Raw genomic sequence first — 24,046 nt, forward strand, 5'->3', positions numbered from 1 at the left:
CTATCGAAAAATTGATGGCGCGATATCGGTTAACTTTCGTCCATACAAATCGACCCGACCCAATGTATATGCAGGGGAGGTCGAAATAATCCCCATGCTGTAGAGTTTCAACCAACTGTAGTGAACACGTATCACATTAAACTGGTTTTCCATCATTAGTTTTAATTCCTTTGTCGATTACCACCCTGTCCAATTATTTCCCGGGACTTTTCAATAAAAAATAAGTTTTGCGCTACTTAATACAATTTAAGTACACTGAAAGAAAAAGACTGGTAAAATCAACCGAAATACGGGTCAATTCAAAAGAAATTTCTGTCAATTTTTATCCATCGCAACAAGATGTTGAATCAACTGCGCACAAATCGTTGATTCGTAATTGATCGTTTTAGTAGTCAAATGAACAAAAAAAGTTGTTGCGACAGCTTTGTACGAAAGTACCTATGTTGCCATATAAATAAATAAATGTAAGGCGCGATAACCTCCGAAGAGATTTTAGCCCGAGCTTCTCTTCCAATTTGCATCGTGCTCCTTTTTAATTTTTCTTACAAATTGGCGGGACGGGACCTACTTGTTTTATGCCGACTCCGAACAGCATCTGCAAGGCAGGTGAGTTTTCACTGAGAGCTTTTTATAGCAGAAATACACTCGGAGTGCTTGCCGGACGCTGCCGAGGGGCAACCCCGCTTAGGAAATTTTTTTTCTAATTGAAAAAGCTTGTTTCTAAAATTTTGATGTTGGTTTGCCAGGGGTGTGAACCCAGGGTCTTCGGTGGGGTAGGCGGAGCACGCTACCATCACACCACGGCGGCCACCATATACATACGTAAGTATGTGAATCCATAATTACGCATGCTTGCTACATATACATACATATGTACGCACTTACTAATCGAATTTCAATTGGGCGTACATCAAATATGCTGGCACACATTAAGCATTATTTATACACTTTATTATTTTGTTTTATTAAACGCACTTTCACCAAATTTTATATTTAATTTAATTTATAGTTTTGAACTTCGCTTTTCAAATAGAAATGAAAATAGTAGTCACAAAACTGATTCTCAATTCTTTCAGTTGCAATTCAGCTCATTCTCAATTTCTTCTCCCGCATGTAGTTGCCACACGTGATTGTTTCGAACAAAACTTGTTGTATAAATGCTTGACATAACATTTTAAATAGAGAACTTGTAAGTTATAGAAAAGTAAAGAATTAAATGGCAGGAAGGTAATTCACCACTGGAGTAAGTTTACATGTAATTCGGCAAGTGTAATTTTCGTAACACTTTAAGTTGAAACGATTCCAAAACAACTCAAACTTTTATGTTGTCGGAAACATCAACATTAAAAAAGGGTGCTTTTTATTTTCTTATTAGATTCGTTCGCGTTAGTGAAAATTCGTAAAAACTTGAACAAAATGTTACTAACTTTGGAAAAATCCTGTTCGTTCAAGCAAAACTTTTGCAACAAGAGGGCGCAATTTTGCATTTCGCTTGGTGGTGAGGGTGCAAAATTGTATCCGATAAATAGATGTCCCGGTATCTCATAATTGTTTGCACAGTAAATTAAAAAAAGGGTTTTTACGTTTTGTTTTGATAACTGAAAAAGTAGTTTTTTGATGTTTTCCCATTTTGTGTGTTTTTTCGATTTTGTGGTTTTCTTATTTTGGTGTTTTTTTAACAAGTGGTACCATCGTCATAAGTATAAACTAGAGAGGGCGGTGAGCGTAAAATTCTCTTTGAAATTTGCTCATGTATTGACTCTTGATCGCTGTTGAAATGACCAGTGAAATCAGTTGTGTTAACAAAAAAATCAGTTAGATTGATTAGTAAGCTGTCAATTTTACAGAATTTTGTTAACTTAAGAGCGACAATTTCTCTTCTGTTGAAATGCCTAAACTAATTTGTTCGCTTGACAAAGAACTCGGTCGAATTAACCAAAATTCGATCAATTTCACCGAATCTCCCTTAAGTCAAGAACAACAGAACCGGTTTGTTGATTTTACTAACACCATTTCTTTCAGTGTAATAAATAGAATCTATTCTAAATCGTGACACCTTAAAACTTCGAGGTAAAGTTGTTTATGGTAAGTTTCCGTCTAAAAAAATCATTCCAGTTTAGGTTTTTGCATATAACAATTAAGGAACAAAGATATTTTGTGGTTTTCTTATTTTGGTGTTTTTTAACAAGTGGTACCATCGTCATAAGTATAAACTAGAGAGGGCGGTGAGCGTAAAATTCTCTTTGAAATTTGCTCATGTATTGACTGTTGATCGCAGTTGAAATGACCAGTGAAATCAGTTGTGTTAACAAAAAAATCAGTTAGATTGATTAGTAATCTGTCAATTTTACAGAATTTTGTTAACTTAAGAGCGACAATTTCTCTTCTGTTGAAATGACTAAACTAATTTGTTCGCTTGACAAAGAACTCGGTCGAATTAACCAAAATTCGATCAATTTCCCCGAATCTCTATTAAGTCAAGAACAACAGAACCGGTTTGTTGAGATTACTAACACCATTTCTTTCAGTGTAATAAATAGAATCTATTCTAAATCGTGACACCTTAAAACTTCGAGGTAAAGTTGTTTATGGTAAGTTTCCGTCTAAAAAAATCATTCCAGTTTAGGATTTTGCATATTACAATTAAGGAACAAAGATATTTTGTTTTGGAAAAAAAATTTAGCTTGAAAAAGTACATACATTTTCACGGGAAGATTAAAATACAAGATCGCTACACAATCAAAATTATTTCAAATTTGCATACTCATATATGAGTCCAAAAAATTGGCAATAACTAAACAAAACTTTTGGACCTAATACCGAGAAACTTTGATATAGAAGTGCAAAATCTAAAAACGGTCTTAAAAAAATAGTTAAACAAAAAATTATGTTAAACGATTTTATTGAAAACAATACTTACATTAAGTAGTAATAATACTTAAAGCTCGAAAATAATTAGGTACGTCCACTCCTCATCAATCTACGGCGTTGATCAGAAAAATAAATTAAAGCGCTGGGCGCGTGGAATTTTTAGAAACGTGAGCCGTAGCATAACCTAATTAAAGGCTCCATTACTGATACTTAGCATAGACTTGACTTGACTTGAGAACTGTCACTTACAGTTCTGTTAAATGAACAGTGCATGTTACTGATTTCTCAAAACTTGGCAACACTTAACTTGACTTAGAAGTCTGTTGAATTTTGAGTTTCTATGTAAGTTCTAAGTGACGTTTACATTTTGAGATGCCATTTGTTTGTTTCCATGTCATTTTGACATTTTGTCATACAAATTGACATTTATTTAAAAGAAAATTTCAAACCTGATTATGATGCCAGATTGTATGCGCTAAGTGGAGTATAATCGTGGCTAAGTTGCCAAGTTTACACCAAGTCAAGTCAAGTCTATGCTAAGTATCAGTAATGGAGCCTTAAAGCTGCAGACATTGGTGCTTTATCGGTAACCGTATTGCTAACCGTATAACAGCTGATTCGACCAAACTTATGGAATTCAATGCAATCGATTATTGGTGCCGCTAAGGTCGTAACCGTTTCGTAGCCAACCAATTGGTTTTTGGTTTACCGTCGTAACGATAAACAGCTAATTACGTTAGGGATACGACTACAGCGATACGACATACGGCACCAATGACTCTCGCTTAATGCGGCAGTTACCCACCGACGTGTGCCGTACGTAAGACCGTTTGTCGTACGAAGCACGTTTGACCGAACTCTCAAGCCCGTAGGAATCAATGTGTACGTCTGTGTACATGTACATAACATATTTGTGTGTGTATTGTTTACAGAGAAGCACTTATGGAAACATCAACTTTTTCCAATTTAATTTTTCACATTGTAAAACGCCGGAATACATTTTAAATAAGTATAAATAGATTAAATATTTATAATCAGCACTTTTACATAATTATTTCGAATTATTTTCACAACTATTCAAACTTTAATTAGGTGTTTTTGCATAAAAGTGCAAACGGTCAAAAATTAGCGCACAAAAGTTTACTAGGCAACTCTGTCTAGTGAGAGAGCGATCAGCTGACACGTTCTTACGGAAAAAAATCAAAATTGTTTTGATTTCTACGTTCCGGGCTACGTACGTACGGGCGTTGCACGTCGGTGAGTTTTCGTTTACATTGCACACTCATAAGTTAGGTCATGTCAGCTGACACGTTTTTGGTACGTACATTCGTGAGTAACTGCCGCATAACTGACGCTTTAAGGTTCAGTTCGTCTTATTTATGCATATATGAAAATATCATTTATAAAGATATGAGCGGTTGACTATCAATAGAAATTTGAGGCGGCCCACTAGTACCTAGTACCTAGGACCTACCTAATTATTTTCTAGCTTTTAGTATTATTATTACTTCGAAAGTATTATTTTCAACAAAACCGAAGCTTTCTATTCATGTATGTAATATGTGTTCCAAATATGAGCTAAATCGGGCCACAAATACGATTTTTTTTGAATATGAACGACTACAACGTCTTCTTGTAGCACCTTCGACAGGCAGATGCAACGATGAGCCAAAATGTTTTCTCTTCTTGGAAAGAGTACCACTTCTTGGTTATGGCAATCCTGTAGTCTTCTTCCCTTCTGCAATCAATTCTTCAGCAAGATTCACAACATATGTAAGATAAGGAACTTTCTCATTTTTACGCCTCAAATCGTTGTAAAGTATCCATGCGTTGACTGTACACTTACCAAGGCAAGTATAAAATACTTTCTTCCACCATTAGGTAGACTTTCTATCATGATTGTAGAGACTTATGAATTGATCAGCCCGGTCAACTCCGCCCATTTTCTGTCGATAGAATGCAATTGCTTCGGGGCAGTCTATTTCCTCTTGATGACCTGACTTATCTTTTTTTGTAATTTTAGTCATATTAGGTTTATGACAATTAGTCATTAACACATCTTTTGTGTCTTGCCACTTTGTGCACATAAGTCCCGTATAAAAAATAAAATAAATGTAAGGCGCGATAACCTCCGAAGAGATCTAAGGCCGAGCTTCTCTTCCAATTAGCGTCGTGCTCCTCTTGATTTTCCCTACAAATTGGCCGGACGGGACCTACATGTTTTATGCCGACTCCGAACGGCATCTGCAAGGCAGATGAGTTTTCACTGAGAGCTTTTCATGGCAGAAATACACCCGGAGCGCTTACCAAACACTGCCGAGGGGCGACTCCGCTTAGATAAATTTTCTTCTAATTGAAAAATCTTATTTTTAAAATTTTGATGTTGCTTTGCCCGGGGTTTGAACCGGAGTTAGACGGAAAAAGCTTATTAAAATGTATGCAGATAAACCAAATTTAGGGCACAACAACGTCTGCCGGGTCTGCTAGTTCATGTATGTAATATGTGTTTCAAATATGAGCCAAATCGGACCGCAAATACGTTTTTTTTTGAATATCACGATCCTTGCGCCACCTAGCGGAGTTTTCTCTTTTTATTGCATTATCATCGGATTCTTATACTCCAAGTATCAAGCTTGAAGCTTATCAGGAAGTTACTTAAATTTCCATTAGAAAAATTCGTAAACAACGCTACACAGGGTCAAGCTAAATAAAATGTTTCATTAAAAATCGAACAATGATCTTGGATCTAATGTCGCCCTGCTGGTTTTCACAGCTCCCTGGTAAATTTGTGCGTTTCTTTCACAAAATATTTTCCACTATATAAGAAAAGAGGAACCAATTACAGCCATTTTACTGAGCGCCAGGTGACGTAATTCAAAAGTTAGAATTTAAAGCTGCAGACATTGGTGCTTTATCGGTAACCGTATCGGTAACCTTATAACAGCTGATTCGACCAACTTTATGAGAATCAATGCAATCGATTATTGGTGCCGCTTAGGTCGTAACCATATCGTAGCCAACCAATTGGTTTTTGGTTTACCGTCGTAACGATAAACAGCTGATTACGTTAGGGATACGACTACAGCGATACGACATACGGCACCAATGACTCCCGCTTAAGAGTGCAAAAAGTATGTAGGTATTATGAATGAGACTGAAATGGATATTTGTCTACCATTTTTTAAAAAGTTTTTCACTTGCCTAATTGAAGTGAATGCAGCAAAATGGTTTAAGTAAATTGTTTCTTCAACGAAAAACATAAATGCTTGCTGGGTAGGAGCTGCTTCGGCCGATAGATTAGTAAAGAAAAACCAAAAAGTTTTTACTTTTTCCCTCTATGCATTTCGGCGCTTTCGCGACATCATCAGGATGGTCTACATTTATTTTAAAAAACAGAAACATGAAAACACAAAATGAAATATAAGAATACAGCACAATCAATAGACATAAAAATTAACATTTGGAACTTTACTCACATTAATTTGATTAATTTTTTAAATTACAAAAACATCACATATTAATATTGAACATATTGTTTTTATATTATTGTTTGTTTACATGTTTGATGACAGCTGTGTAAGCGCTTTTTGTGTTGTCAACGTTTTCTTTAAAATTCATTACGTTAGTGAGTTGCTGTTGAATTCGGAGACTTTCCAGTGTCATCCGTCATCCGAAAAACATAAATGCTTGCTGGGTAGGAGCTGCTTCGGCCGATAGATTAGTAAAGAAAAACCAAAAAGTTTTTACTTTTTCCCTCTATGCATTTCGGCGCTTTCGCGACATCATCAGGATGGTCTACATTTATTTTAAAAAACAGAAACATGAAAACACAAAATGAAATATAAGAATACAGCACAATCAATAGACATAAAAATTAACATTTGGAACTTTACTCACATTAATTTGATTAATTTTTTAAATTACAAAAACATCACATATTAATATTGAACATATTGTTTTTATATTATTGTTTGTTTACATGTTTGATGACAGCTGTGTAAGCGCTTTTTGTGTTGTCAACGTTTTCTTTAAAATTCATTACGTTAGTGAGTTGCTGTTGAATTCGGAGACTTTCCAGTGTCATCCGTCTTTTTTCTCTTCTCTCAACATCCAAAATCCTAGCGTTCGCAAAATCAGCTGTGTGTTCATTTTCGAGAAAGCGCTGTTGTTGTTTTGTTGTTTTTTACGTCCATTTGATGTTCGTATAGTCTCGATACTAATTCCGTTTTTGTTGTGCCTATGTAACACTTATTGCAGTTATTGTCGTTGTTACCTTTGCATTGGATTTCGTAGACTACGTTACTTTGCTGTTCCTTGTCTATCCTGTCTTTTGTTTTTGTAAAGATTCTCCTTAGTGTATTGTGCGGTTTATAGGCAAAATTTATGTCGTCATTTTTCATTATTTTTCTTAGCGCTTGATTGCCGATTAGGCCAGGCACATATGTAACGCCGATGAATTTTTTGTTGGTATTTGCTTCGGTTAGCTCATTTGCAATATTAGGTTGGCTCATTTTATTCGTAGTATTATTTAGTAAATTTTCTATTAACTTATTGGGGTAGTTATTTTTAAATAGAATACTTCTTATTATCTTCTTATTTTCTTCAGTGAATTCATTATCGCTTAGGAGGTATATTTTTCTTATTAGACTGGTTGCCGTATTTATTTTTTGTTTCCATGGGTGATTTGAATGAAAATTAATAATTCTACCCGATGATACCGTCTTTGCATACCAGTTAAGAATCAAGTTCTTATTTCTTCGATGTATTTCCACGTCTAGGAAGGCAATTCTGTTGTTTTGTTCTATTTCCTTTGTAAATTGTATTTTGGTATGCTGTGCGTTAAAAATTGTCAATATGTCTTCCACGTCTTTGGTTTTTACAATAGCGAATATGTCATCTACATATTTGGCTTTGTATTTGACATATATGTCTTTACTTTTTAATTCAGCGATGCTGTCGTCCAAAATTTTATCAAGTACGATATCTGCAATGGTTGGAGATAGTGGGTTGCCCATTGGCATTCCGTAAATTTGTTGATATAAAGTTTTATTGTATGTGAAATAATTATTAACACGCAAGCAGAAATCAAGTATCGCCTGGAATTGTTTCTTATCTATTTTCGTGTATTTCTCCAATTTATCCCATTTCTGCATTATAATACATATTGCGAAATGTATTGGTGTATATGTAAAAAGGGATATTACGTCGAATGAGATAAAAACTTCATCTTCTTCTATTGTGAGATGTTTAATGCTTTCTTTGAGTTCCATGGAGTTTTTTATGTTGAGATCTTCGGATATAATATTTTTTAAGATACTTCCAATGAACTTTGATAGTTTATAGCATGTCACATTCGTAGATGAGCACATCGGTCTAAGTGGTGTATGCGGTTTGTGTATTTTCGGAAGTCCGTACAGTCTTGGTGCATTAGCAGCCGAGGAAGTCAGTTGGTAGTTTTGTTTTGTATCGAGCCCGTTTTGTATGTAGAGGTCATTTATAATGGCGTTGTTCTTCCTCAGTAATTTTTGCGTGTTTTCATGTTTCTGTTTTTTAAAATAAATGTAGACCTTCCTGATGATGACGCGAAAGCGCCGAAATGTATAGAGGGAAAAAGTAAAAACTTTTTGGCTTTTCGTTACTAACATTTTAAAAAAGAGTTTGGCCCAACTAAAAATTATAAATCCTACGCTGAGCAAAAAAAACCGGAAAAATAAGATATTTTACAAATTAGAAACATCAAGCAGTTTTACCAACATATAAAATACAAATACAATGAAGAGACGTGCTACTTAATCAAACAGCACAAGAAAAACGTCCAGAAACTAGGCAAACAAAAAGAAAGACTAAAATTCCTACTACAGTGCAAAGAATATGGCATCACACCACCACATCTGCAAGGTTGTCCACGTTTTCTTTAAAATTCATTACGTTAGTGAGTTGCTGTTGAATTCGGAGACTTTCCAGTGTCATCCGTTTTTTTCTCTTCTCTCAACATCCAAAATCCTAGCGTTCGCAAAATCAGCTGTGTGTTCGTTTTCGATCAGGTGTTGAGAAAGCGCTGTTGTTGTTTTGTTGTTTTTTACGTCCATTTGATGTTCGTATAGTCTCGATACTAATGCCGTTTTTGTTGTGCCTATGTAACACTTATTGCAGTTATTGTCGTTGTTACCTTTGCATTGGATTTCGTAGACTACGTTACTTTGCTGTTCCTTGTCTATCCTGTCTTTTGTTTTTGTAAAGATTCTCCTTAGTGTATTGTGCGGTTTATAGGCAAAATTTATGTCGTCATTTTTCATTATTTTTCTTAGCGCTTGATTGCCGGTTAGGCCAGGCACATATGTAACGCCGATGAATTTTTTGTTGGTATTTGCTTCGGTTAGCTCATTTGCAATATTAGGTTGGCTCATTTTTTTCGTAGTATTATTTAGTAAATTTTCTATTAACTTATTGGGGTAGTTATTTTTAAATAGAATACTTCTTATTATCTTATTATTTTCTTCAGTGAATTCATTATCGCTTAGGAGGTATATTTTTCTTATTAGACTGGTTGCCGTATTTATTTTTTGTTTCCATGGGTGATTTGAATGAAAATTAATAATTCTACCCGATGATACCGTCTTTGCATACCAGTTAAGAATCAAGTTCTTATTTCTTCGATGTATTTCCACGTCTAGGAAGGCAATTCTGTTGTTTTGTTCTATTTCCTTTGTAAATTGTATTTTGGTATGCTGTGCGTTAAAAATTGGCAATATGTCTTCCACGTCTTTGGTTTTTACAATAGCGAATATGTCATCTACATATTTGGCTTTGTATTTGACATATATGTCTTTACTTTTTAATTCAGCGATGCGGTCGTCCAAAATTTTATCAAGTACGATATCTGCAATGGTTGGAGATAGTGGGTTGCCCATTGGCATTCCGTAAATTTGTTGATATAAAGTTTTATTGTATGTGAAATAATTATTATCACGCAAGCAGAAATCAAGTATCGCCTGGAATTGTTTCTTATCTATTTTCGTGTATTTCTCCAATTTATCCCATTTCTGCATTATAATACGTATTGCGAAATGTATTGGTGTATATGTAAAAAGGGATATTACGTCGAATGAGATCAAAACTTCATCTTCTTCTATTGTGAGATGTTTAATGCTTTCTTTGAGTTCCATGGAGTTTTTTATGTTGAGATCTTCTGATATAATATTTTTTAAGATACTTCCAATGAACTTTGATAGTTTATAGCATGGCACATTCGTAGATGAGCACATCGGTCTAAGTGGTGTATGCGGTTTGTGTATTTTCGGAAGTCCGTACAGTCTTGTTGGTATTTTTGTTTTGTATCGAGCCCGTTCTGTATGTAGAGGTCATTTATAATGGCGTTGTTCTTCCTCAGTAATTTTTGCGTGTTTTCTTGTTTCTGTTTTTTAAAATAAATGTAGACCTTTCTGATGATGACGCGAAAGCGCCGAAATGCATAGAGGGAAACAGTAAAAACTTTTTGGTTGTTCTTTACTAACATTTTAAAAAAAGAGTTTGGCCCAACTAAAAATTATAAATCCTACGCTGAGCAAAAAAACCGGAAAAATAAGATATTTTACAAATTAGAAACATGAAGCAGTTTTACCAACATATAAAATACAAATACAATGAAGAGACGTGCTACTTAATCAAACAGCACAAGAAAAACGTCCAGAAACTAGGCAAACAAAAAGAAAGACTAAAATTCCTACTACGGTGCAAAGAATATGGCATTACACCACCACATCTGCAAGGTTGTCCACGTTTTCTTTAAAATTCATTACGTTAGTGAGTTGCTGTTGAATTCGGAGACTTTCCAGTGTCATCCGTCTTTTTTCTCTTCTCTCAACATCCAAAATCCTAGCGTTCGCAAAATCAGCTGTGTGTTCATTTTCGATCAGGTGTTGAGAAAGCGCTGTTGTTGTTTTGTTGTTTTTTACGTCCATTTGATGGTCGTATAGTCTCGATACTAATACCCTTTTTGTTGTGCCTATGTAACACTTATTGCAGTTATTGTCGTTGTTACCTTTGCATTGGATTTCGTAGACTACGTTGATTTGCTGTTCCTTGTCTATCCTGTCTTTTGTTTTTGTAAAGATTCTCCTTAGTGTATTGTGCGGTTTATAGGCAAAATTTATGTCGTCATTTTTCATTATTTTTCTTAGCGCTTGATTGCCGGTTAGGCCAGGCACATATGTAACGCCGATGAATTTTTTGTTGGTATTTGCTTCGGTTAGCTCATTTGCAATATTAGGTTGGCTCATTTTTTTCGTTGTATTATTTAGTAAATTTTCTATTAACTTATTGGGGTAGTTATTTTTAAATAGAATACTTCTTATTATCTTCTTATTTTCTTCAGTGAATTCATTATCGCTTAGGAGGTATATTTTTCTTATTAGGCTGGTTGCCGTATTTATTTTTTGTTTCCATGGGTGATTTGAATGAAAATTAATAATTCTACCCGATGATACCGTCTTTGCATACCAGTTAAGAATCAAGTTCTTATTTCTTCGATGTATTTCCACGTCTAGGAAGGCAATTCTGTTGTTTTGTTCTATTTCCTTTGTAAATTGTATTTTGGTATTCTGTGCGTTAAAAATTGTCAATATGTCTTCCACGTCTTTGGTTTTTACAATAGCGAATATGTCATCTACATATTTGGCTTTGTATTTGACATATATGTCTTTACTTTTTAATTCAGCGATGCTGTCGTCCAAAATTTTATCAAGTACGATATCTGCAATGGTTGGAGATAGTGGGTTGCCCATTGGCATTCCGTAAATTTGTTGATATAAAATTTTATTGTATGTGAAATAATTATTATCACGCAAGCAGAAATCAAGTATCGCCTGGAATTGTTTCTTATCTATTTTCGTGTATTTCTCCAATTTATCCCATTTCTGCATTATAATACGTATTGCGAAATGTATTGGTGTATATGTAAAAAGGGATATTACGTCGAATGAGATCAAAACTTCATCTTCTTCTATTGTGAGATGTTTAATGCTTTCTTTGAGTTCCATGGAGTTTTTTATGTTGAGATCTTCGGATATAATATTTTTTAAGATACTTCCAATGAACTTTGATAGTTTATAGCATGGCACATTCGTAGATGAGCACATCGGTCTAAGTGGTGTATGCGGTTTGTTTATTTTCGGAAGTCCGTACAGTCTTGGTGCGTTAGCAGCCGAGGAAGTCAGTTGGTATTTTTGTTTTGTATTGAGCCCGTTCTGTATGTAGAGGTCATTTATAATGGCGTTGTTCTTCCTCAGTAATTTTTGCGTGTATTCATGTTTCTGTTTTTTAAAATAAATGTAGAACTTCATGATGATGACGCGAAAGCGCCGAAATGTATAGAGGGAAAAAGTAAAAACCTTTTGGTTTTTCTTTACTAACATTTTAAAAAAGAGTTTGGCCCAACTAAAAATTATAAATCCTACGCTGAGCAAAAAAAACCGGAAAAATAAGATATTTTACAAATTAGAAACATGAAGCAGTTTTACCAACATATAAAATACAAATACAATGAAGAGACGTGCTACTTAATCAAACAGCACAAGAAAAACGTCCAGAAACTAGGCAAACAAAAAGAAAGACTAAAATTCCTACTACAGTGCAAAGAATATGGCATCACACCACCACATCTGCAAGGTAAAACAAAAACAATACAACATTGCTTCAAGCTAGACACCACTCGACGAGACCTAAATAAATTGGAACAGTGCTTTCTTCTAAAAGTCGTGAATTTAGAAATAAAAGAATCCAACATTAACCATCACAACTACCGTGAAGCACATACAGGAAACGTTACAAAACAGACTCCAACAAACAGATTATGAAAACATTATAGAAAAACACAGATATTTCTCGAATAAAATCACTACAAACAGAAAACTACAGGCACAGATATCTAAGAATATGGTCAAGTTTGGCATGAGACTTAATGAAGAATGGTTTGTGAACAAGACAAGCATCGAAGTTCCGCAAGAGTCACGTTGGCTATCATCACTTGGGCAAAAATTCGCTTTGCCGATATCAAGAAAGACATTTTGTCCAATCCAAATTGTTTCAGATTTGGACCAAGCCGTACAAAGCTTTGAGGACGAGAGGGACAAAAATTCAGTAAGAAGTGAAATTGGAGCCAAAATAAACACTTTTCAGCAAAACATAAGCAACAGTGCCAAAGAAAAGTTCATACTAAAAACGTCTGCAAACACCAAAAGTTTTCTAAGTAAATATAGAGACGAAATTGTAATAACCAATGCCGACAAAGGAAATAAGACGGTTTTAATGTACAAGGACGAATATGAACAAAAAATTTAAGAGCTGCTAAATGACAGGAACCCGTACAAAACAATTAGGAACTATCCCACGCAAAAATTACTGAGGAAGAACAACGTCATTATAAATGACCTCTACAAACAGAACGGGCTCGATACAAAAGAAAAATACCAACTGACTTCCTCGGCTGCTAACGCACCAAGACTGTACGGACTTCCGAAAATACACAAACCGCATACACCACTTAGACCGATTTGCTCATCTACGAATGTGCCATGCTATAAACTATCAAAGTTGATTGGAAGTATCTTAAAAATATTATATCCGAAGATCTAAACATAAAAGACTCCATGGAAGTCAAAGAAAGCATTAAACATCTCACAATAGAAGAAGATGAAGTTTTGATCTCATTCGACGTAATATCCCTTTTTACAAATACACCAATACATTTCGCAATACGTATTATAATGCAGAAATGGGATAAATTGGAGAAATACACGAAAATAGATAAGAAACAATTCCAGGCGATACTTGATTTCTGCTTGCGTGATAATAATTATTTCACATACAATAAAACTTTATATCAACAAATTTACGGAATGCCAATGGGCAACCCACTATCTCCAACCATTGCAGATATCGTACTTGATAAAATTTTGGACGACAGCATCGCTGAATTAAAAAGTAAAGACATATATGTCAAATACATAGCCAAATATGTAGATGACATATTCGCTATTGTAAAAACCAAAGACGTGGAAGACATATTGACAATTTTTAACGCACAGCATACCAAAATACAATTTACAAAGGAAATAGAACAAAACAACAGAATTGCCTTCCTAGACGTGGAAATACATCGAAGAAATAAGAACTTGATTCTTAACTGGTATGCAAAGACGGTATCATCGGGTAGAATTATTAATTTTCATTCAAATCACCCATGGAAGCAAAAAATAAATACGGCAACCAGCCTAATAAGAAAAATATACCTCCTAAGCGATAATGAATTCACTCAAGAAAATAAGAAGATAAGAAGTATTCTATTTAAAAATAACTACCCCAATAAGTTAATAGAAAATTTACTACGAAAAAAATGAGCCAACCTAATATTGCAAATGAGCTAACCGAAGCAAATACCAACAAAAAATTCATCGGCGTTACATATGTGCCTGGCCTAACCGGCAATCAAGCGCTAACAAAAATAATGAAAAACAAGTAAGGAAGGCTAAGTTCGGTTGTAACCGAACATAACATACTCAGTTGAGAGCTATGGAGACAAAATAAGGAAAATCAATCTGGGGTAACCATGGAATGTGGTTGTATAACATGTGTATCAAATGAAAGGTATTAAAGAGTATTTTAAGAGAGAGTAGGCCATAGTTCTATGGATGAACGCCATTTAGGGATATCGCCATAAAGGTAGACCAGGGCTGACTCTAGAAATTGTTTGTACGATATGGGTATCAAATGAAAGGTGTTACTGAGCATTTTAAGAGGGAGTGGGCCTTAGGTCTATCGGTGGACGCCTTTTCGAGATGTCCCCATTAAGGTGGACCAGGGGTGATTCTATAATGTGTTTGTACGATATGGGTATCAAATGAAAGCTGTTAATGAGTATTTTGAAAAGGAGTGATCCTTAGTTCCATAGGTGGACGCCGTTTCGAGATATCGCCATAAAGGTGGACCAGGGGTGTCTGTACGATATGTGCATCAAACGAAAGGTGTTACTGAGCATTTTAAGAGGGAGTGGGCATTAGGTCTATAGGTGGACGCCCTTTCGAGATATCGCCATTAGGGTGGGCCAGGGGTGACTCTAGAATGTTTGTACGATATGGGTATCAAACGAAAGGTGTTACTGAGCATTTTAAGAGGGAGTGGGCATTAGGTCTATAGGTGGACGCCTTTTCGAGATATCGCCATTAGGGTGGGCCAGGGGTGACTCTAGAATGTGTTTGTACGATATGGGTATCAAATGAAAGGTGGTAATGAGTATTTTAAAAGGGAGTAATCCTTAGTTCTATAGGTGGACGCCTTTTCGAGATATCGCCATAAAGCTGGACCAAGGGTGACTCTAGAATGTTTGTACGGTATGGGTATCAAACGAAAGGTGTTACTGAGCATTTTAAGAGGGAGTGGGCATTAGGTCTATAGGTGGACGCCTTTTCGAGATATCGCCATTAGGGTGGGCCAGGGTGACTCTAGAATGTGTTTGTACGATATGGGTATCAAATGAAAGGTGGTAATGAGTATTTTAAAAGGGAGTAATCCTTAGTTCTATAGGTGGACGCCTTTTCGAGATATCGCCATTAGGGTGGGCCAGGTGTGACTCTAGAATGTTTGTACGATATGGGTATCAAACGAAAGGTGTTACTGAGCATTTTAAGAGGGAGTGGGCATTAGGTCTATAGGTGGACGCCTTTTCGAGATATCGCCATTAGGGTGGGACAGGGGTGACTCTAGAATGTTTGTACGATATGGGTATCAAACGAAAGGTGTTACTGAGCATTTTAAGAGGGAGTGGACATTAGGTCTATAGGTGGACGCCTTTTCGAGATATCGCCATTAGGGTGGGCCAGGGGTGACTCTAGAATGTTTGTACGATATGGGTATCAAACGAAAGGAGTTACTGAGCATTTTAAGAGGGAGTGGACATTAGGTCTATAGGTGGACGCCTTTTCGAGATATCGCCATTAGGGTGGGCCAGGGTGACTCTAGAATGTGTTTGTACGATATGGGTATCAAATGAAAGGTGGTAATGAGTATTTTAAAAGGGAGTAATCCTTAGTTCTATAGGTGGACGCCTTTTCGAAATATCGCCATTAGGGTGGGCCAGGTGTGACTCTAGAATGTTTGTACGATATGGGTATCAAACGAAAGCTGTTACTGAGCATTTTAAGAGGGAGTGGGCATTAGGTCTATAGGTGGACGCCTTTTCTAGATATCGCCATTAGGGTGGGCCAGGGGTGACTCTAGAATGTTTGTACGATATGGGTATCAAACGAAAGGTGTTACTGAGCATTTTAAGAGGGAGTGGACACTAGGTCTATAGGTGGACGCCTTTTCGAGATATCGCCATTAGGGTGGGCCAGGGGTGACTCTAGAATGTTTGTACGATATGGGTATCAAACGAAAGGTGTTACTGAGCATTTTAAGAGGGAGGGGGCATTAGGTCTATAGGTGGACGCCTTTTCGAGATATCGCCATTAGGGTGGGACAGGGGGACTCTGGTATGTTTTTGTACGATATGGATATCAAATTAAAGGTATTAATGAGTGTTTTAAAAGCGAGTGGCCCTTAGATGTATATGTGAAGGCGTTCTCGCGATATCGACCAAAATGTGGACCAGGTGATCCAGAAAATCATCTGTCGGGTACTGCTAATTTATTTATATATGCAATACCACTAACAGTATTCCTGCCAAGATTCCAAGGGCTGTTGATTTCGCCTTGTAGAACTTTTTCATTTTCTTCTACTTAATATGGTAGGTATCACACCCATTTTACAAAGGTTTTTCCAAAGTTATATTTTGCGTCAATAAACCAATCCAGTTACCATGTTTCATCCCTTTTTTCGTGTTTGGTATAGAATTATGGCATTTTTTTCATTTTTCGTAATTTTCGATATCGATAAAGTGGGCGTGGTTATGGTCAGATTTCGCCCATTTTTTATACCAAGAAAAAGTGAGCTCAGGTAAGTACGTGGGCTAAGTTTAGTAAAGATATATCGGATTTTGCTCAAGTTATTGTGTTAATGGCCGAGCGGAAGGACAGACGGTGGACTGTGTATAAAAACTGGGCGTGGCTTCCACCGATTTCGCCCATTTTCACAGAGAACAGTTACCGTCATAGAATCTATGCTCCTACCAAATTTGAGAAGGATTGCTAAATTTTTGTTCGACTTATGGCAATAAAAGTATTCTAGACAAACTAAATGAAAATGGGCGGAGCCACACCCATTTTGAAATTTTCTTTTATTTTTGTATTTTGTTGCATCATATCATTACTGGAGTTGAATTTTGACTTAATTTACTTATATACATTAAAGATATTAAATTTTTTGTTAAAATTTGAATTTAAAAAATTTTTTTTTTAAAAAGTGGGCGTGTTCTTCATCCAATTTTGCTAATTTTTATTTAGCGCATATAGAGTAATAGTAGTAACGTTCCTGCCAAATTTCATCATGATATCTTCAACGACTGCCAAATTACAGCTTGCAAAACTTTTAAATTACCTTCTTGTAAAAGTGGGCGGTGCCACGCCCATTGTCCAAAATCTTACTAATTTTCTATTCTGCGTCATAAGTTCAACCCATCTACCAAGTTTCGTCGCTTTATCTGTCTTTTGTAATGAGTTATCGCACTTTTTCGGTTTTTCGAAATTTTCGATATCGAAAAAGTGGGCGTGGTTATAGTCCGATATCGTTCATTTTAAATAGCGATCTGAGATGAGTGCTCAGGAACCTACATACCAAATTTCATCAAGATACCTCAAAATTTACTCAAGTTATCGTGTTAACGGACGGACGGACGGACGGACGGACGGACGGACGGACGGACGGACGGACATGGCTCAATCAAATTTTTTTTCGATCCTGATTATTTTGATATATGGAAGTCTATATCTATCTCGATTCCTTTATATATGTACAACCAACCGTTATCCAATCAAACTTAATATACTCTGTGAGCTCTGCTCAACTGAGTATAATGACGACATAAAATTTGCCTATAAACCGCACAATACACTAAGGAGAATCTTTACAAAAACAAAAGACAGGATAGACAAGGAACAGCAAAGCAACGTAGTCTACGAAATCCAATGCAAAGGTAACAACAACAATAACTGCAATAAGTGTTACATAGGCACAACAAAAAGGGCATTAGTATCGAGACTATACGAACATCAAATGGACGTAAAAAACAACAAAACAACAACAGCGCTTTCCCAACACCTGATCGAAAACGAACACACAGCTGATTTTGCGAACGCTAGGATTTTGGATGTTGAGAGAAGAGAAAAAAGACGGATGACACTGGAAAGTCTCCGAATTCAACAGAACTCACTAACGTAATGAATTTTAAAGAAGACGTGGACAACACAAACAGCAAACAAATAATTATATAAAAATTATATAAAAACAATATGTTTAATATTAATATGTGATGTTTTTGTAATTTAAAAAATTAATCAAATTAATGTGAGTAAAGTTCCAAATGTTAATTTTTATGTCTATTGATTGTGCTGTATTCTTATATTTCATTTTGTGTTTTCATGTTTCTGTTTTTTCAAATAAATGTAGACCTTCCTGATGATGACGCGAAAGCGCCGAAATGCATAGAGGGGAAAAATAAAAACTTTTTGGTTTTTCTTTACTAATCTATCGGCCGAAGCAGCTCCTACCCAGAAAACATTTTAAAAAAGAGTTTGGCCCAACTAAAAATTAGAAAAACATAAATGTTAAGGAATTTGTCCTAAGATACATTAATAGTCTACTATAACATTAATTGTGCACAAATATATAACAGTATAAAAATTGTATAATCCTACCGAAATCGTTTTTAAAAAATTATGTTTTCTTAATTTTTATTCTTTACTAGCTACCACCCGCTAATTTCTATGCATGGAAATTTGAAATAAAGAATCGTAACTTTTATTCGAAATTGCCTAAAATAACATACCTATATAATCAACACTGCAAATTGCAAAAAAAAAAAATTTCGAATTTGGTTACCGGAAAAGTAAGATACAGTGCATACGATCACGGAAAACTCTTCACTTGTACATAATTTAAATAGGATCTTTGTTTGGGAGTATGGTTTTGCCTGGTATAACGATTCCACAACTTATAAAAACCTTTGCTTCATTATAATATTTCGAAGCTTCATATATCCATTTAAGAAGTGTTCCATTGCGTTAAATACCTTCTCTTTATAAACTTTTTCCCAATACTCTTAATGGTGCTAGATGCTTGTTAATTTTTGGGTGCAGGTATAGCTCGCTGACACCACGAAGAAATGTTACCTTAAATGGAAGATATAAGTTGCTGCACTGAAATTTTTTATTATGTGGTATAGCTACTAACCAGTTGTACTTGGGATCTAAGCCCTGGAAGATTTTAAGCAGACTTGCTTAAATTCTCACACATAATGCACATCTAGAAATTGTACCCAGGTGATGGTTTATAGGTTCATATATGTCGGTACGTCATTGCATAGAAAATTTCGAGCAATTTTTTACCTAGATTTAAGTAATCCAAATATGTGGTACGGCTACAATTTGTTATTCATTCTTTTAAGTTGTTATGATCAAAATACACTCCTGATCATCTTAGGAAATCTTAATAACTTAAAAATATGTTTAAACCCTCATCAGCAGTTTTCATTTGATATCCATACTGTGCAAAGACATTTGAAAAATATCCTGGGTTATCGTAAAATTATAGGTTAGGCCTCGTCTGATCCATTAGTGAAAGTTGCACCCAATTCTATTCTATAAGTGATGCGAGTACAAACAAGCAGACAGGCAGGTAGACGGACAAATTTAAAAACTGCTGATTTGGTTTCAAGGGGTCCGATAAGGACCTCTCCTATCACTTTTTCTGAAATATCTTCAGTGTATAGACATCGAACCCTTACCAGGTTAGGCACCTTGTCGTTGGTGTGAGGGCTTATCCGAACTCCATAGCGCCCGACTATGAGACGGAGCTGTTTAGGAGTGACATCTACGCCGTTTCGCCTCATAGGGGGGCGGCGGGATGTCGGTGACCAAGAACCGCCAATCTCCTAATCCAGGGTGTTATGCAGACCGTGCCTATTGAACGATTTGCAGCCAGGGGATAAATTCGGCTGTATTCGAACGGAGCCTTCCCGATACCGGGCCACCTAGGGAAGTATTGATGGCCTTACCACTGTAAGGGGCGTTGCTGTGGCGGACGGTTCTTTCCCCGTATATAATACTGGACCGCCGAACCCGCCTTTTCGGGCATGTGGTCGTACGACCAAGATGAACGACTCATTACCTAATTTTAATAAGGACGATGATAAGAGGACTGAGTCGCAAGCCAAGGACGACAAATATGCATTAAGCGATGCGTCGGACTCGGAGAGCGAGAGTAGTGCTGATTCAAAGAAATCAGTGTTGGAGAAGCACACAAATGAAAACGGAGTAGAAGAGTGGAGAAGGGTACGGAGCAGACGAAGTAAAAGAGCTCTCTCGCAGTACCAAGGCAGAAAGGACCCTGTCCCTGAGCCGCGAGGCAGGGCACTCGCATAGACAAGATAAGTAGGCTCAAATCTGTAAGACAGATGGGCCCCAATAGCGAGGTAGCAACTACCTCGAAAGCTGCGAGTCAGAGGGAAGTAGGAGATAAGCCAAAGGGATATAACGCTAAGAATCCGGCTTTCTCGGAGGTGCTAAAGGGAGTTAACGCTAAGACTCTGGCTTTCTCGGAGGCGCCAAGGGGAGAAAACACTAAGACTCCGGCTTTTCCCGAGAAGATGAGTGATGTGGCAAAGCAGTCACTGACTGTGGCGCTGGTTGATTGTAGCAATCCTTTCGGACAGATGACTACTGAGAGGTGGAGATCTGTAGAAAGGGAGCTTATTAAGTTAATGCTTATGATGCGGGAACAACCAAGTAAGCACCTTCCAGCCTTTGATTCGGGGGGATGGTTTAATGGTATGAAGATGATAGCGTGCGACAACATCGCTAGCTTGCGGTGGCTGGAGGAAGTGGTTCGAAACCTCCAAAGGCAAGGCACGAACGCGCAGTTTGAGTTTGATAAAGCGCAAATCCCCACGGTACCAAAAGTCAAGGTATGGATACTGATGCGTGATACCATTTTTTGAAAAATATTCATTGAATTTTGAATTAATGAACTCTTTACCATTATCACTGCGTACTATTTTTATCTTACGACCCGTCTCTCTCTCCGCATTAGCCGCAAAATTAACAAAAACATCAAATGAATCTGATTTATTTTGTAGAAAATGAACTGTTATATATCGCAAATAATCATCAATGAACAAAATAAATTAGAACGATCCTCCTAGCGATTTTACACCCATAGGGCCACATAAGTCCATGTGTACCAATTCCAAAATATTCTGAGTAAAAATATTCTGGTAACTTTTAAATGGTTTATTGTGTATTTAACACACCATACACGTCAAGCAGTAAATATTTTTTGAAAATTTTACGTCAAAATTACGACACATATTTTTATTTGTCAATTTATTTAAGTCATTAATATTAATATGCCCAAATCTTTGGTGCCACTTATTTGTAATATCTGTATATTTTACGCTATTCAACTTTTCTTTCGATATATAATTCTTTAAATTTGCAATAAAAATTTCCGCATCATAAACCGCAGATATTACACTTTCGTCTTTGTTGTTTTTCATTATGGCCGTTTTATGAGAAAAAGTCACTGAATAGCCGTACGAAATTGCCTTACCGATTGAAAAGAAACGGAGTATAAATCCGGAACAAACAATACGTCATTTAATGTTATATTTGAGAATTCTGATCTCAGTTTCACTTTTCCGATTCCCCGCGCGTATATAGTCTTACCCGATGCTAATATTATATTATTATTATATTATTATTATTATTTATTTGTCAATTTATTTAAGTCATTAATATTAATATGTCCAAATCTTTGGTGCCACTTATTTGTAATATCTGTATCTTTTACGCTATTCAACTTTTCTTTCGATATATAATTCTTTAAATTTGCAAGAAAAACTCCCGCATCATAAACCGCAGATATTACACTTTCGCCTTTGTTGTTTTTCATTATGGCTGTTTTATGAGAAAAAGTCACTGAATAGCCGTACGAAATTGCCTTACCGATTGAAAAGAAATGGAGTATAAATCCGGAACAAACAATACGTCATTTAATGTTATATTTGAGAAATGTGATCTCAGTTTCACTGTTCCGATTCCTCGCGCGTATATAGTCTTACCCGATGCTTATATTATTTCTTGTTTCTTTTCTTCCATATAATCGAAATATTCGGTACTTCTGCATATATGTGATATTGCACCACTGTCAAATATCCACACATCATTGCATATTTCTTTGGCTGCAAATAAAGAACATGCCACCACCTCACCTGCTGTTCCTGAACTGAATGTTTGCTTACACTGTGAACGTATGTGTCAGAGTTTTCCACATTTAAAACACTTTATGTTATTGTTCACATTCTTAGTGCTATCTTTAATTTTACGAAACCGATTGTCTTTATAACGCGCGTCTTTCTTTTTCCCGTTTTGAAAATTTACCACGAACGCACCCTCATTAGTATTGTTATTTTTACTGCCTTTACGCTGCTCTTCTTCTATAATTTTTGATCAACCCATCGAATTTGGGAAGAGAATCCCTGCTTTCTTTAGCCACCACGAAATTTTCCATCCCTTCCGAAAGGCTACACAATTGCAGTATACACAAAAAATCATCATTTAAATTAATGTCAATTTCTTTCAATTCATCGACGATCGAACAAATAATATTTATTAGTGTTGCAAATTTATCATGAATACTTAGCTTGAAACGCAACAGCTTTTTGAATAAATTAACCTTTCTTGAAGCTGTATTGGTTTTATAAAGTGAACTCAATATATCCCATGCACTCTTTGCTGTTTTGCAATTTTTCACATGGATAAGCTCGCTTGATTTGACCATTAAAATTAATGTTGCAAGAGCTCTTTGATCACGATTCAACCAAATTGCCCTTGGACCATCCTCCTCTGGACATTCTGCTTCAATTGTATGCCAAAGATCGAGAATTATAAGTAAACTCTTTACTTGAATGCTCCAAACTGCATAGATGTCACTGCTCAACTTTTCGATATTTGCAACTGCACTAGACGGAAAAACTGAAAAAACCAACCAACTAGCCAATAACCGAAAAACAATTCGCCCGCTCCGAATATTTGCGCAGAAATGAATCTATGAAAAAAAGAGCTGTATGGGCCCATAACCTTTGTTAGAAATAATTTTATTCGGAGTGAACATTTTTTACAATTCATTTGATTATATGTGAAAAGCAAAATTGATTTACAATATGTTTGAATTGCAAAGTATAATGTGAACAAGTAGTATAACAGATACCAAGCGTGATGAAGTCGGAGGATACACTGCGACTTCTGCAGAATCAGAATCCGAACATACGGACACAGGATTGGAAGGTACTTACTGTATCTCGGCCTACGGAGGAAGGTCAGTTCTACATCTTCCAAATAAACAAGCAGGTGGAAGATATATTGTACACGCAGATTGGCAAAATGATTTTTGGAACAGGCAAAATTTACATGTGACTCAGAAAAAGAAGTCCCGAGGATAAAAATCCTAACACGCTAGAGGTGGGCGAAGTCGAAAAGGACCTCAAAAGCTTAAGGGGAAAAATACAGGTGGAGGTAGCTGACGTCATCACGAAGCTGTTAGAAGAGGACCAACCGCCAAATGGTGCGGTGAGGCGCACAGAGGAACACCCGGCACAACAGTTACGAGAGGTTGAGGGGAGCCTCGAATACTCTAAACCAAAAGGGCAAGGGGAGGACGACGATGCCTCGACGAAGGTGGTGGAGGGGGACAAACAGCCCAATGGTGTTGCGAGTCCTACAGATAAACCTCCAATAAAGTAAAGCGGCGTCGAGCGAAGTCCTCCTAACCCTTGAGGAGGGTTCTCTTGACGTGGCGCTGATCCAGGAGCCGTGGCTCTCATCGGGAGGAGAGGTTTCTGGACTTAGCGCGCGCGGGTTTGGCGTTTACTACGCGCAAACAGAAGGACGAGTGCGAGCTGCAGTAATGGTAAGGAAACAGCTGCATTCATATATGCTGCCTAATTACACTACTGAGGACCTCGTAGTGG

The 24,046-nt window shown here is 36.4% G+C and overlaps 2 protein-coding genes across 5 annotated transcripts in view; one reads left to right on the top strand and one right to left on the bottom strand.

Annotated features, from left to right (window-relative positions):
* The window catches only part of LOC137253664 (uncharacterized), a 164,224-nt gene extending 163,299 nt beyond the window's left edge, over window positions 1-925 (bottom strand). The window contains exon 1 of the mRNA XM_067791032.1: window positions 910-925. The gene's annotated coding sequence lies outside the window, so the exon portion shown is untranslated. The remainder of the gene's footprint in view (window positions 1-909) is intronic.
* Window positions 1-24,046, top strand: part of LOC137253662 (cuticlin-3) — a 194,526-nt gene that overhangs the window by 1,270 nt on the left and 169,210 nt on the right. The gene's annotated exons all lie outside the window — the stretch shown is intronic.

This window comes from Eurosta solidaginis, chromosome 5 (genome assembly GCF_040869045.1).
Source record: "Eurosta solidaginis isolate ZX-2024a chromosome 5, ASM4086904v1, whole genome shotgun sequence".
NCBI classification, from domain to species: Eukaryota; Metazoa; Arthropoda; class Insecta; order Diptera; family Tephritidae; genus Eurosta; species Eurosta solidaginis.